Here is a 14766-nt window from a genome sequence, read left to right on the forward strand (position 1 = left end):
AATATGTATTGAGCAAAAGAAGGAAGAATTTTAATCTTTCATCAGCTGGAAGTATGATTCATTACCATCAACTGAGAAAATCAGCCAATCACTAATTGACAGATATTCCTTGAGAACTATGTGAGTAAGAAGATGTAAAGCAAATGGTCTCTGTGGTTTAGAAAGATTATGAATCACAGGAACCTGTGGAAACCTAAATAGATATTAGGTCATAAAGTTGTTATATGAGGCAAAAAAAAGTTTTTCCCTTCTGAAAACTCATATCATCTTTCAGGAAGTCCATCTCTGGCAATGTTTCTTCAATCATTGTTTAAAGGAAGGTCTACTTAGTATTCATTCTACCTTTTCTTTACTAAAGCCCCTGATTTTTTTCTGGGAATAACATGCCCAGCCAAAGTACTGCATACCTCTTCCAGGCTCCCTTGCAGCTATGGGGAGTGAATGAGCTATCTGTGGAGGTCTTGGGCTGGCTACTAGAGAATCCCTACTCAACTGGAAAGTCTCTTTCAGCCTTCTCTCTTTTCTCCTTCTTCCTTCCTGGAATGAGAATGGTTATCAGAAGCACCAGAAACCATCTTGACCATGATATGACTGTAAGGAAGGAAGCCAATTGTTAAAGACAATTGATCAGAAAGTTAGAAGGAGTCTGGGTGGCTGAAGACCATGGAGCTGGCATCTTGGTCATGGGGCACCTATATCAGGATCTGCTGTAATTTGAGATCAATAAGCTGTTGTATTGCTTATTCTCCATTTGCATCCCTTTCCCCCAGATCCATTCTTCACTTTTGACTTCCATGGTCTGTACCCTAAGAGGCCCCCTTGCCCGCTGGCTTCTGTTTGGGTTTGGCCAATTGAGGCACTTGGCAGATCAATGAGGAGAAGAGAACGATGATTTTTTTCTGTTACCACCCTGCTTGCATTGTTTCAGTTCTAGCAGAGGCTCGTTCCTCTGTGGCTAGAGCTCCTGCCCAGTGGCCTCTTCTCCCTGGCTCCAGCTCCTGATGGGCTCCAGTAACACTATTGCTCCACTGTCCCTTCAGCCTAGAGGTGGTAATGGCTTCTCACTCTTGCTAACCTCAGGGAGCTCCCTCACCCATTCCTTTTTGGTTTCCTTCATCCTGCCATACCTCTGTAATAGTGCCTTCCTTAAATTTTGTTCTGGTTAAACCCTTTTGGATGTGCCATCTATTTGATGGATCCCTAGGATCCCTGATGGATAGAGCTTCATATTTAGGTTCCCTGCTATATACAGATAAATTTAATCCTGACTGAGAACAGCCTTCAGGTGCCATGTTGTTTGAAAGATACCTATAGTTATATCCTAGATTCACACTCAGTTCAGCAAAATGCTTACATTGTTAGTGTGATCTTGGCCTTAATTTTCCTTTACAGAATAAACCATTTTATTTGACTTTCTCTTCTAATCCTGCTTTAGGCTGCTTACTAATTTTTTTCCCTAAACCTTCACCGTGGCTGGCACTGTAGGACTGTGATTTTCCTGATCTTGCTAGCAGCCACCTTCTACATGATCTTCTTTTACTGAGCAGCCTGTCAAGATGGATTATTGCATATCTCTTGAGCATCAGCCATATATTGGCCCTGGGGTCCAGTGGTGAGTGAGAGATGGGTCCAGCTGTCATGCAGCTACCTCCTCTGGCAGCAAAGTCAGACACTAGACAGATGCTTAATCATCTGACCTATTCTATATCAGAGAACTAACCATCTCAGGAGCACATCACGAGGCACATAATCCAGTCTGAGGGATAGTGGCAGGGGAGTTGAGGAGATGGTATTTAAATGAGGACACAAGCAAAGGCTGAGTAAAGAACATAGATAAGCCAAGGTGGGGGTGGGATCAGAATGAGCTTTCTCCATAAGGGATACAGAATGTATAAAGCCTTGAGGAAGAGTAGTGTGTTGTGTTCCTGGATTTGAGAGAAGTCTGATATAGCTGGAGCAGAAAAAACAGGGCTGGGTAAGGCTGGAATGGTGAGTGAAGGTCAGATTTTATAGGGCCTGTGAAACTTTATTAAGGATTTGAGAATTTAGCTAAACAGGAGGCCTGAAAGGCCATCTTCAGCCCAATGACTCCCCTGCAGCATGCTACACCTTCCTGAGCCTGCATAGAGATCTGAGCATTCCACCCACCCTGCGCCCCCTCTGTCCTTCCCTGGACGTCTGACTGCATTCTGGCCCCCTAGTTCTCCTATCTTCCTCTGTCCCTTAATTTTCTCTCAGAAGCATTTTCCCTGATAACATTCTTGTATGTTTAGTCCCATGCTCTCTAGGATTTGGGCAGCATATTTGAGAGGACACTTACTAACTGAGGCATGTCAGGTTAGAGGGTTTGTAGGGGAGAGAAAGAAAACCATCTTGTAGGCTGTGTGGTTGCAGTACCTTGATCTTTAGCTAAGATCCTGTCTCACACACCACTAAAGAAGTCTGAGCAGGCAAAAGCAAAGTAAGTTTAGGGGTTTGTTTTTGTTTTGTTTTGTCTTTACAGTTCAGAAGTTTTTGTTGGTTTTGTTTTGAACACTTACTATGCCTCATAAATTCATAGGGAATGATTCCAACTGCTTAGGGTCCTTTCTTTTGGTTCACATAAAGTGTGCTTCCCTGGATAGAGCAGGCTGGTGCTTCAGTTGAATCTAAGTAGATTTCTTTTTGGCTTTTTTCTTTTTCTGAACACTTCTCATCATGTATGTCAGGAAGCTATCTTGGCTCTTTGAGGGCTCTGTATGCTCACCATGCACATTCATTCTCTTGGCTAGAGTCTTGCCCTTAACTTGCTTGTTTACAACAATGCCAACAGCATGCTGGGTAACACTGTAGATTTCCGTTTGCCATACTAACATTTGTGGGGCATTGCCTTTTGAATAGTACCTATTTCCCCTTGATGTCAATCATCTTTCTTGTAGATTTGCATGTATGTGGCCAAAGGAACAACTCCATGCTTTTGAAAGGCCCAGAGAACAATTAGCAGTGCCTTTGCTCTTCCCCTTTGAGTTGGTCATTTTGTCCTATTACTGGAAGATAGCGAGTTGAAAAGGCAAGTTTAGGTGTTTAAGAAAAAGATTTCTCATTGCTGTGATCAATGGTGGATGTGGGAAATGCTGATGGTGGATGCTGATGACTGTGTGGTGAGATCACGGAAGTGGAGAGAATTCAGGGATATTTACAACATAGAGTCAGTAGGGTGGGGCAATTATGTTTGGTGGGAAGAGGGCTAACTATTAGGTTTCTAGTTTTCTTCTCTCTCTGTGAACAAGAATTTATGGAGTGACAGGTACTCCGATCCAGCCTAGTCTTCATGACCCAGTGCTTCAATTGCTGTCTTGCTAACATTCTCCTAGTTACTCCTTATATCCTGGCTGGCATTTGTATCCTGGAGCACCTCTGAGCCTCACATGGCCTGGGCAGCTGTTGGAGAGCCCCCCAAACCTATGCATTCGGGGGCATTTCACCTTCCTAGTCTCTGTCCAGGTCTCAACAGCTCTACAATCTTTTCATTAGTTCCCCTGTCATGTATCCCATGGCAGGTTTTATTTATTTATTTCTTAAATCTCCTCTCTATTTTCTTCAAACACCTCCCACTACACCTCCAGCTCTCCGTTCACAGGTGTCAACCTTGCCTTTGACTTCATGTTGATATTCAAGTCAACAAATGAAAAATCCTTCAACTTCTTGCCACCAACCTCCCAAGCATCTGTAACTTTATTCCTTCTTTCTTATCTTTAAACAGTGGGCTCTTCTCCTCTCTAATGGAAGTATCTGTTACCTGTTTTCTTCCTCTGCCTCAGAGATGCTGGATCCTGATTCTCCCACATCTCCTTGTCTATTGACTTTTCAAGGTTTGGTTTATTTATTTGTTTGGCCTTGTGAAAGCAGGAATAGAAACTGGAAAGCATGACCCTGTTCTCAAACTGGCTAACTGAAATGCTTTGGGATAAACACTGGACAGCCACACTGGAGAGAGGCCTTAGACCAGCCCCAGAGCTTAAAGCACCAGACAAAATCAAATGCTTCCCACTTAGCCAGAGTTAACTTTTCGTGTGTGCTCTGACCCCTCTCCTCCTGCAGGACCCACACCACTGCTTCTTCTTCCAACAGTGATGCATATTCTTTCATTATTCTTATTTTATTTATTTTTAAGTAATCTACATCCAATGTGGGGCTCAAACTTTCAACCCCGAGATCAAGAGTCATACATTCTAACCCTAACTCTTGGGCAGCCCCGGTGGTGCAGGGGTTTAGCGCCGCCTGCAGCCTAGGGTGTGATCCTGGAGACCCTGGATCGAGTCCCACGTCATGGTCCCTGCTTCTCTCTGCCTCTCTCTCTCTCTCTGTGTCTCTATGAATAAATAAATAATCTTAAAAAAAAAAAAAAAAGAGTCATACACTCCACAGACTGAGCCAGCTAGGTGCCCCCTAGTGATAGGTATTCTTAATTTCATTATTTTCTTTTGGCTGAAATGACACTATATAAAATTTCCATTTAAAAGGTTCTTAGTCCTATCTAGTTACACAGCACAGTTTAGAAACCTGAGACTTTATGAATAACCTATGGAAAGATCATATCCATGTGTGTATGCGATTATAACATTTTATTTTACTGGGCTCACCCGGGACCATTTCACAGGTGCAAATTGTTTAGCTGAAACAATCCGGGGTTTCTCAGAAAACTTTATAAAGTCTTCCACAGGGCAGCCCTGGTGGCGCAGCGGTTTAGCGCTGCCTGTGGCCCAGGGGGTGATCTGGAGACCCTGGATCGAGTCACACGTCAGGCTCTCTGCGTGGAGCCTGCTTCTCCCTCTGCCTGTGTCTCTGCATCTCTATGAATAAATAAATAAAATCTTAAAAAAAAAATAAAGTCTTCTACAAGTTGCATAAATTGGACATTTCAGGAATTTCAAACTTTGAGTCATCCTTTAGTTCCTTTTCTATTTCATTTTTATTTTGGTTAATGCAGCAGAACTTAAACAAATGAACTTTGACCCTTGTTTTAAAGATTTCTAAAGATTTTTAGAAAGATTTTAAAGATTTTTTAAAGATTGTTTTAAAGATTACTAAAACATTTAGGTGTACATACATACAGCTCTCTTCAAGGCTCATCACTTTCCCTGCACTCCAGGGTGGGATCTCCATGGAGTACATATAAAACTGCAGGTTGATTTCTCTGGAATGCTTTATACTGATAATTTAAAATGTTAAACATTCTTCCCTGGAATTTACATTTACTTTCACTGATCAGTCTTTCTCTCTATCCCATTTCACAGCCTAATTCAAAGAATTGTCTGGACTTTCTGTCACTAGCACGTTACTTACTGTGATCTCACTTCCACTCTTACCATTCTGGGGAAATTGCTCTAATCAAGGAAGCCAGTGTTCCATTTGCTAAATATGAGCAATGCCTTCACTTCTTAGCTTAACATCTCAATAGCACTCAGCTCACTCCCCTTTTTCCCTGAAACTGTTTCTTTCCTCAGTTTCCATGACAATATACTCTTCTGATTTTCTTTCTGCCTCTTCAGATGCTTCACAGAGTCTCTACCCATCTCTAATGTCCTCTACTACCACCTCTGATAGATAGGAGAGAGATGGCACAGCAGTCTGACAACTGCCAAGACATCCTCACCCACCAATGTGTCGTTTCTTTATCATTCTGATTTTCTTAAATATAGACTACAGGCAACTGGCAGATTGCTGATGGTGATTTGAGGCCATCCTAAGAAAGTTCTGCAAAGACAGTCCAGATTCAAGATTATGGAGTCCTTTATCACTTGTACTCCATCTTGGGGCTTTAGTTGAAATTGGGGCAACAGGCAAAAAATCTCAATGTCCTATTAGACATATGTTCATTTAAAAAATGTTCTCTTTGGGAGCACCTGAGTGGCTCAGCCAATTAAGTGTCTGGCTCTTGGTTTTGGTTCAGGCTATGATCTCAGGACCCTGGAATTGAGGCCCACATTGGGCTAGATCTATGCTCAGCAGGGGGTCTGCTTGAGGATTCTCTCTCTCCCTCTGCCTCTCTCTCTGCTCTCTCAAATAAATAAATCTTTAAAATGAAACGTTCTCCTTGAAGTCTTGCTTTTTATTGCGAACTGGTTTTTTTTCTCTAAACTTTAAATCCATTTCTCTATTGCTGTTTGACAAGCTAGACAGCTGAAACAAAATTTTCATTAATGTCTCAGGTTTTAAATTCTTCTTCATGGATATGGGAACATGTCCTTGACTGAGTGAGTTACTAAATGAGGAATGACCATTAAATAGTTCCCAGAGTCAAGATGAGTTTAAGAAAAAAATCAAGGTAGATTGAACTCATTATATTTCTTAATAGGTTGTTATGGAGTTCAGGGCAGTGTTTACAGATTGTGAATACGTGCTTTAACAAGAGATTTGACAAGAACTCTCATGAAATTCATGGAAATATTATAAAATCATAGTCTTGGAAGCAAGGATAATTGTGATTGAGTGACAATGTTCAGTATGTGGAAGGGCTTTTCTCGTGTTCTGCGTGTGTGTGTGTGTGTGTGTGTGCGTGCGCGCATGTCCGCGCCCATATATGTGAATGTGCCTCATCGCAGAAAGCAGTCTAGTCAGGTGAGTGTGGGCAGTGGATCCAGTCAGTCCTGAGTGTCCATGAGGATATGTATATAGAGTGCTGGAGTGCATAGCACAGCTCTTAGCACATAGAGAGCTCTCAGTAAGTGTTAGTTACATTGGTTACTCACACACCATTAGCTGTGTTTCCTAAAGATGTAGCAAGTATGCTTAGCCAACTTGCAGGTGACACAAACTGGTGTGAGAGTCCCTAAATACTCTGAATGACTAAATCAGATTGGGGATGATTTTAAAAGACTGGAATGATCATGAAGTGACATCTGTCAAAGATAAATGTAAAGTATACTCAGAGGTCCCCAAAGCCATGAGGATTAAAGGATGAGGATAACATAATTAAAAAAAAAAAAAGATTTATTTATTTACTTGAGAGACACAGAGAGAGAGTGCATGCACATGCACAGAGAGGAGGGAAAGAATCTTAAGCAGACTCCATGCTGAGCGCAGAGCCTGATGTGGGGCTTGATCCCAGAACCCTGAGATCACAACCTAAGCCCAAACCAAGAGACTGATGCTGAACTGACTGAGCCACAGAGGTGCCCCTGGGATGGCATATTTATTGAGAACATTCAGCTTAACATGAGTCAGGATGTGATTTAGAAATATAGAATCTAGGGATGCTTGGGCGACTCAGTTGGTTGAGCATCTACCTTTGGCTCAGGTCATGAACTTGGGGTCCCGGGATCAAGCTCCTGTTGGACTGCTCCTCCCTCTCTACCCTGCTCATGCTCTCTCTCTCTCGCTATTTCTCTCTCCATCAAATAAATAAATAAAATCTTTTTAAAAAATACAGAATCTAGAACTATGTACCCACTAAAAATAATATTAGCTAAATGAAGTAAAATAAAAATTTAGTTCCTCAGTTTTAGTATCCACATTTCAAGCACTAGATAGCAAAGAATGGCTGGTGGTTCCCGAGTAGGGCAGTGCAACTATACGATAGATCTATCATCATAGAAAGTTGTGTTGGATGGCACTTGTCTAGAATGCAGACTGTGGTCGTGCTTTCAACACTGCACTGATCAAACCACATCACGGATATGGTTATGTTAGGATCTGGGTAACATATTCAGAGGAACATAGACTAAGTAGAATATGTCAGATCAGAGGGCCTGGAGAAGGAGGGAAATAAAAGCCATGTCCTACGAGACGTGTTGAAGGACCCGGGTGAATAGCAGCTAGAAGAGCCAGCACCTCCTCTATGCTAATCGCCAAGGCGGTCACGGAGAAGAGAAATTAGATGCTCCTCTGGCCTTGGGGGGGTAGAGCGAGGACCATGAGTGGGAGTTAGAGGGGGTGGAGATCATTTTGCTATGCAGAACCCATAATTTAGAGAGCTTCTGGAGTCAGACCACCTGTGTTCAAATCTTGCATCATCTCTTGCTTGTTGGGTGACTCTGGGCAGGCTACTTAACCTCTGTAAGCTTCTGTTCCTCAGCTGCAGGGCAGGGTATTAGTATCTTCCTCACAGCATTATTGAGGAGAATAAGTGATCGTACATACAAAATAGAATATATAACACATCATAGTCTGGCTGATACAAGGAAGACTCATCTAAACATCAAGTAGAGCTACTCTGGAGTAATTTCCCATCACTCAAGTGTTTTAAAATGTTGATGACCGTTTGGCAGGGTGTGTGGAGGGCACCAAAGCTCTGAGTCAGATCAGAGATTGAATCGGAGTTTTAAGGTTCCCGCCCATATCAGTGTCTATGATTATTTTATTTTATTTGATGTCATTTCCTGTTTGTTTTCACCAAGGCTTGAGTATTTTTGCCTTGGTCAGATGACAGTGAGTAGCGCCTTGCTGAGTGTGAAGGACAGGAAGGATGGTGGGAAGAAGAGGTGAACAAAAGTCAAGGATCAGCCCCGGGGTCCTGCCCAGTGCTTACCATCTGTATACCTCAGAGACAGGCTACAGAAACCATGATGCCTGCCCTCAGAACAGTGCAGATATTCTGGCAGGAATGAGGGCTGCAGTGGCCTTAGAGTTTTGTGGAAGATTCTGAGAGATGTACAGGAGGTGTGTGCCTGTTTTCCAGCAGCTCATTTTATGTCTAAATATGGATTTGTAGCAGCCAACAGCAGTTCTAGGAGCCTCCCGCGAGCTGAATTATGAGACTTACAGAATAAGACATGTAAGAAAAGTCTTATCAGGTCAGCAGCTGAATCACTGGGTGGGTGGGAAATATGTTGGTTGAGTATTTATGGATGCAATTTGTGCTAACATACTTAATATATCATATATTATGTATTCAAAAGTAAAATCATAGTAAAATACCAGAAACTTTAGCAGGGCCTCAGATATAATTCTCACAGTAGTAGCTTAAGGAATTTTAGTTTGTGAATATTGCATTCTGTCTTAAGTCTATGCATCTTGCATCCAACATGACACTTCTTTGCCCATTTCCTATCATTTGTATTTACCTGGTCTCCTCTTAATGGAGGAGGCACACCTGTATAGCTCATTAAAATATGCTTGGACAGTGACCACACAATGGCTGAAGCACCAGAGTCTCTCAGCAGGGAAGGGGTCCCTCAGGGTTTTCAGGTTCACTGCACAGCTGTGCATGTGTGACCAAATCACTGTGGAGTTCTTGACTTACTAGGGTGTTCACTGACTAACTTATGTAAGTAGGTACGTATGTATTTCAAGTAAGATTTTCTGATGTCATTAGACATTAAGAATATTGACAAATGTATTTTACTGATCATTGTCAGACATCTGTTATTAGCACATATAGAAGAGTTTGTGAATGCAGGGAAAGTATTTTGCCCTTTGAGAGTTGTCCTGGCAAGATTTTATGAGAGCAGGCCAAGTGGATGCTTAGGGCATCGCAGAGCAGCTATTTTGAGAACAAAATTCCAAATATATCATTTGTTAATTGGTGACTCAAAACAAACAAACAACAAACAAAAAGCCCCACAACAATAAAAAAGTCATCATGACTTCTTAATCTAAGCTTAGTGACAGTGGCCACGGAACTCAGGGAAAAATGGGAAATTCAGATCCTCCAAATTCCATGCTCTGAGGTAGACTCTGGAATACATCGCGGCTGCGCTCCTCATGTAATTTCGTCCGTCGTGGGATGCAGGTACAGATTCTTCATCTCTCCACTGTTCGTCACGTGTAGGCCGTTCACACTTCTATCCTGGTGCCTCACCGGCGTCCAGTCGGGGCTAAGCACCTCGTAACTGTGTTGTGTGTCAAACTCTGCATTTGCTGGCTTGCCCACTTCTCGCTTAAGTGGAGTACAGCCTGGATCCCAACTGCAGTTTGCTTGCGTTTGTTCGGAACAGAATAAACTTCCTTGAGACTTTTTCAGCCTAACTGTGGTCAACAGCCAGGATTGTTGGCAGAAGACGCGGCCCACTGAATCGCTGCACAAAGGTGGTTTTGAGTCCGGTTGCTGGGTGACGGGCAGGCCCGGGCCTGCGAGCGGCGGGCTCTGCCGCGGAGCTCCGGCAGGTGGCGCTCGCGTTCTCCGCGTGCCGCGCGGGCGCTGTGGGTCGGGCAGGCAGGATGCAAATCTCCGGCTCCAAGCAGCTCTCTGGGCAAGCGGCAGTACAAACCCATTATCAGTGCGGTGGCAGCTGCAGCCGGGGAGAGGGGGGGGCCCTGCTTGCAGGCAGTTTCAGAGTAAAGGCCTTTGCAAGCTGACTGGGAGACTGGAGAGAGGAGCAAAGCCACCGTCTGAAATAAGCAGGTTAGGAGTCCGTTATCTGCTTCCCTGCAGACGGTCTGGTCCGGAGCAGGTTGGAGGCTGAGGCCGGACCCCAGGCAGGCCCGTCCCTCCTGTAACTGCTCTGAAAAATCTCATCAAAAAGGCCAACTCTCTAAAGCCCCATCTTGGAACCGAGTCAGTGAAAATCAAGAATATCTTGAATCAGTGACAGAATTGTACTTTTATACCTTTGTGCTGGCTTCTCCCAGGCAGTCTTGATTTCTAACGTTCTTATTGCTGATGTACGAGTATTAGCCCTTGCCGGGCAGTGCCTCTATTTGGGGTTTAGAAAATACAGCTGCCATAATGATTACCCTCCGTTTTCTGACAGCTGCGTTTCAACCAATGTTACGGATTGACTGTGTTCCCCAAAAATTCATATGTGAGGTCTTAACCCTCGGTGTGGTGGGATTAGGGAAGTGACTAGGTCATACGGGTGGAGCTCTCATGAATGTAATTCGTGCTGTAATACAGAGGCCCCTGAGAGCTTTCTTGCCCCTTCTGCAAGGAGAAGACACAGCAAGAAGATGGTCATCTGTGAACCAGGAAGCAGGCTCTCACCGGACACTGAATCTGTCAGCACTTTGGTCTTAGCCTTCTCCGCCTCCAGAAGTGTGAGAAATAAATTTCTGTTGTTTATAAGCCACTCAGCCTAAGATAATTTTTGTAGCAGCCTGAATGGACAAAGACCCCAACAATGTGTCCCTCACCTTTCTATCTAACTAAACCTATTAAACTCTTATACAAAGTGATGGGTCATTGGGATTTGGTTGCTGCTAGTTTCTTAGTTTATGGGAAGAATATCTTTCATATTAGCAAATCCTTACCCACCTTTAAGAGAGAGGCACTAGCTGAATCTCTGTAAAATTTAAGTGGATACAAAGCAATTTCTCAGAGAGATGAATCCACAAGTGGATTGTCTGGCAAATGTCTGGCGCATATACTGCTGCCACCCCACTCTAGGGTAGGCATCATGAATTTCTCATGGCACACTTTCCTGCTGGACCAATTGTGGCCTCAGACTCTTTGGCACGTGGCTTAAAACTTATTTTTCTCATTTCAAACCATGGTTGATCTTTAATATTTTCATTATATAATAATAAAGGTCAAAATATTAGCTAAAACAACAAAATAGATCTCTCATGGTTGGTTCTTACAAGAAACAGAAACTCGAAGGAGGCAAGGTCATAGGGGATCATTGATTTTAGAGCTCCAAGGAAATTCGATGAATCTCCAGAATCTCAAGAAAATGAAATTGATGCTCAAAAGACAAACTGATTAGGAATTCTACTTCTGGTAAAAGTGGAATCACTTGCTGTAGGGTGACCTTCCCTCCAAGAAAACTAGAAAAGCTGGAGAAAATACATACAGCATCTGTTTGAAGGCATTGGAGAGTTACCCAGAGCAAAATTCTGGAAGGACAGGTCTTCAAGAGAAGGAAAACAACAAACAAACAAACAAAACCCTAGAGAAATTAAGTGACATTCAGACTGGTTTTCCTCTGCACGCACTTGCAAATATCCAAGCTGTGGCTGAGAGGCTGAGGAGCTAAGTAAAGTTTCCTGCTGTTTTATGAAGTATCAGAAATAAAAATTAGAGTTTAGCATCAGCCAATGATTTAGGGCCCTGGCAAACACTCCAGGCTTTCAGTTAGGACCATCAAATGACTACACCATAAGAAATAGATGACTCTTTAAAAAGGCAGAAATTCAACTTAAAATCACTTCAATTTATGGTTGGATGAGGTAATCTGCTCCACCTTCACTGCCTATTAGAAGCAAAAATAAGCTCCTTTCAGGAAGATGACACTATCCAGAGCTTTATATTTCAAACATTTTTAGGGGTGCCTGGCTGGCTCAGTTGGTTAAGCATTTGCCTTTGGCTCAAGTTATGATCCCAGGGTCCTGGGATTGAACACCCCTCCCCCCCTTGGGGCTCTCTACTCAGCCTGTTTCTTCCCCTCCCTCTGCCTGCTGCTCTGCCTGCTTGTGCTGTCTCTGTCAAATAAATAAATAAATAAATAAATAAATAAATAAATAAATAAATAAAATCTTAAAAGAAAGATAAGAAACTATCCAGTACATCTCAAGGCAAAATTATTGAAAACTGAGGGGGAGGAAAACCTGAAGGCATCCAGATATTGCAATGATCATGCATGGACATTAAAATAATTGTGATTAGTATGTTCCAGAATTTAAATGATGAGATAGAGAATGACACAGGAAACTGTACCTGGAAACTACAAAAAAATCAAATGGAATATCTAAACTTGAACATTAATATCTATTATCTATAATTAAGAACTCAATAGATTGGTTTAAAATGGCTTAGATAGAGTTGAAGAGAGAGATCATAAACTGAAAGATGAATCGGAGGACATTGAAAAGGACTAGATTAAGAACTCAATAGATTGGTTTAAAATGGCTTAGAGTTGAAGAGAGAGATCATAAACTGAAAGATGAATCAGAGGACATTGAAAAGGACTAGATGGAGTTAAATGTCCTAAGGTTTTGCTTTGGCCAGAAAATGATGTGTAATACTATTCATTAGACTTGAAAAGTTAAAGATGAGTGTTAAAATCTCTATGGTCACCATTAAAAGCATAACGAAAGATTGTATAACTAAAAATAGTTAACAGGGGAAATGGGGTAATAAAAATAATAAACATTCATAGTCCAAAAGAAGATATGAAAAGAAAGGGGAGGGGGGGAAGAAACACAAAGCAGATGGAACAAATTTAAAACAAATAACAAGATAGTGGGTTTAAATGTATATATACAAGTTATAACATCATGGGTAAAGGAATAAGAAATTCTCATCAAAAGGCAAAAATTGTTAGATTGGACAAAACAAAATAAAGAAAAAAAACAAACCAAATCAAAACCCAACTCAATGTTGCATATAAGTGCATGGTGCAAATTACAAGAATTCATGAAAGTTGAAAATAAAAGGATGGAAAAAGATATAGTATGTATATACTATCCAAATGACAGCTCAGTTATCTATACATCAGACAAAGGAGACTTTGAGGCAACAAACATTACTTAAGATTTAAAAAGATGTTTTATAATAATGAAATGGTCATTCCAACATAAGGCTATCAGAATTTTACACCTAGTAAGATACAAGGCAATACTTGAAGAACTAACTAGAGAAATATAAAAATATGCAATTATATTAAATACAAAGTTTAAAAATAATATGCAATTATAGCATGATATTTTAACACACTTCTCTCGGTAACCAATAGAGTTAGTGACCTAAAAATCAGTAAGTTAATCAATCAAGCAGGATGACAATCTGAACAACATGATCAATAAAACTGACCTATTTGCTATATATAGAACATTGCACTCAACAACTGCATGTGGAACACTTGCCAAAATTGATCATATGCTGGGCTATACAGTTTCAACAAATTTCAAATAAATTAAATCATATAGAATGTGGTTTCTGATCATAGCAGAATTGAGCTATTAATTCAGGGGTAAAGATAAATAGAAAATTTTCTGTTTAGAAATGAATCAATGTACCTTTAAACATATGTCAAAGAAAAATATTGGAAATTAGAAAATATGTTGAAGGGTAATAAACACAACAGATCAAAACTTGTGGGATGTAATTGAAAAACCATTCTTAGATAGTTTTAAATACATATATTAGGAAAGAAGAAAGGAAGAAAATCGGTGATCTAAACATGTATCTCAAGGAGTTAGAAAAAGAACAGCCAATTAAACATTAAGAAGTTGACACAAATTAATGAAACAGAAAACAAAATGGACAATAGAGAAAATAAAATAGATAAAACCAAAAGCCAAGAGTTGGTTCTGTGAACACTATACTATAATTAATAACTCTTGGGTAAGACTAATAAAAGACATGAAGAGAAGGCATAAATTACCAGTATCAGGAGTAAAAAATATTACAGACATTGCAGAGTTAAAAAATTTTTTTAAAGGATATCACGAACAATTTGTGTTAACAAATTTGAAAATTTAGATGCAATGGATTAATTTCTTGAAAAATACAGCACCCAATAATTGATACAAAAAATGGGAAAAATTATTAAAGATAATTAAATCCTTAACTTAAATCCCAGATAGCTTAACCAAAGAATTTGTTTAAAACCTTTAAGGAAAGAAGAACATTTACCAACTCAAATTCTCCCAAAGAATAAAAAAGTAAGGAAACCTACTTTTCTCATAATGACAAAGACATAAGAGAATTGAGATTAATTAAAACTAATCTCTTTCCTGAACATAGATGCAAAAATTCTAAACAAAATAGTAGCAAACCAAATATAATAATATGAAAAGTATACTACTTTGTGACCAAGTTGAGTTTATTCCAAAGTTAATGTAATATTTTCAAAAAATTAAATATGATCACAAACACCAAATTAAACATAATGAAAAATGAGTCAA

The sequence above is a fragment of the Canis lupus genome, chromosome 1, assembly GCF_048164855.1.
Source record: "Canis lupus baileyi chromosome 1, mCanLup2.hap1, whole genome shotgun sequence".
NCBI classification, from domain to species: domain Eukaryota; kingdom Metazoa; phylum Chordata; class Mammalia; order Carnivora; family Canidae; genus Canis; species Canis lupus.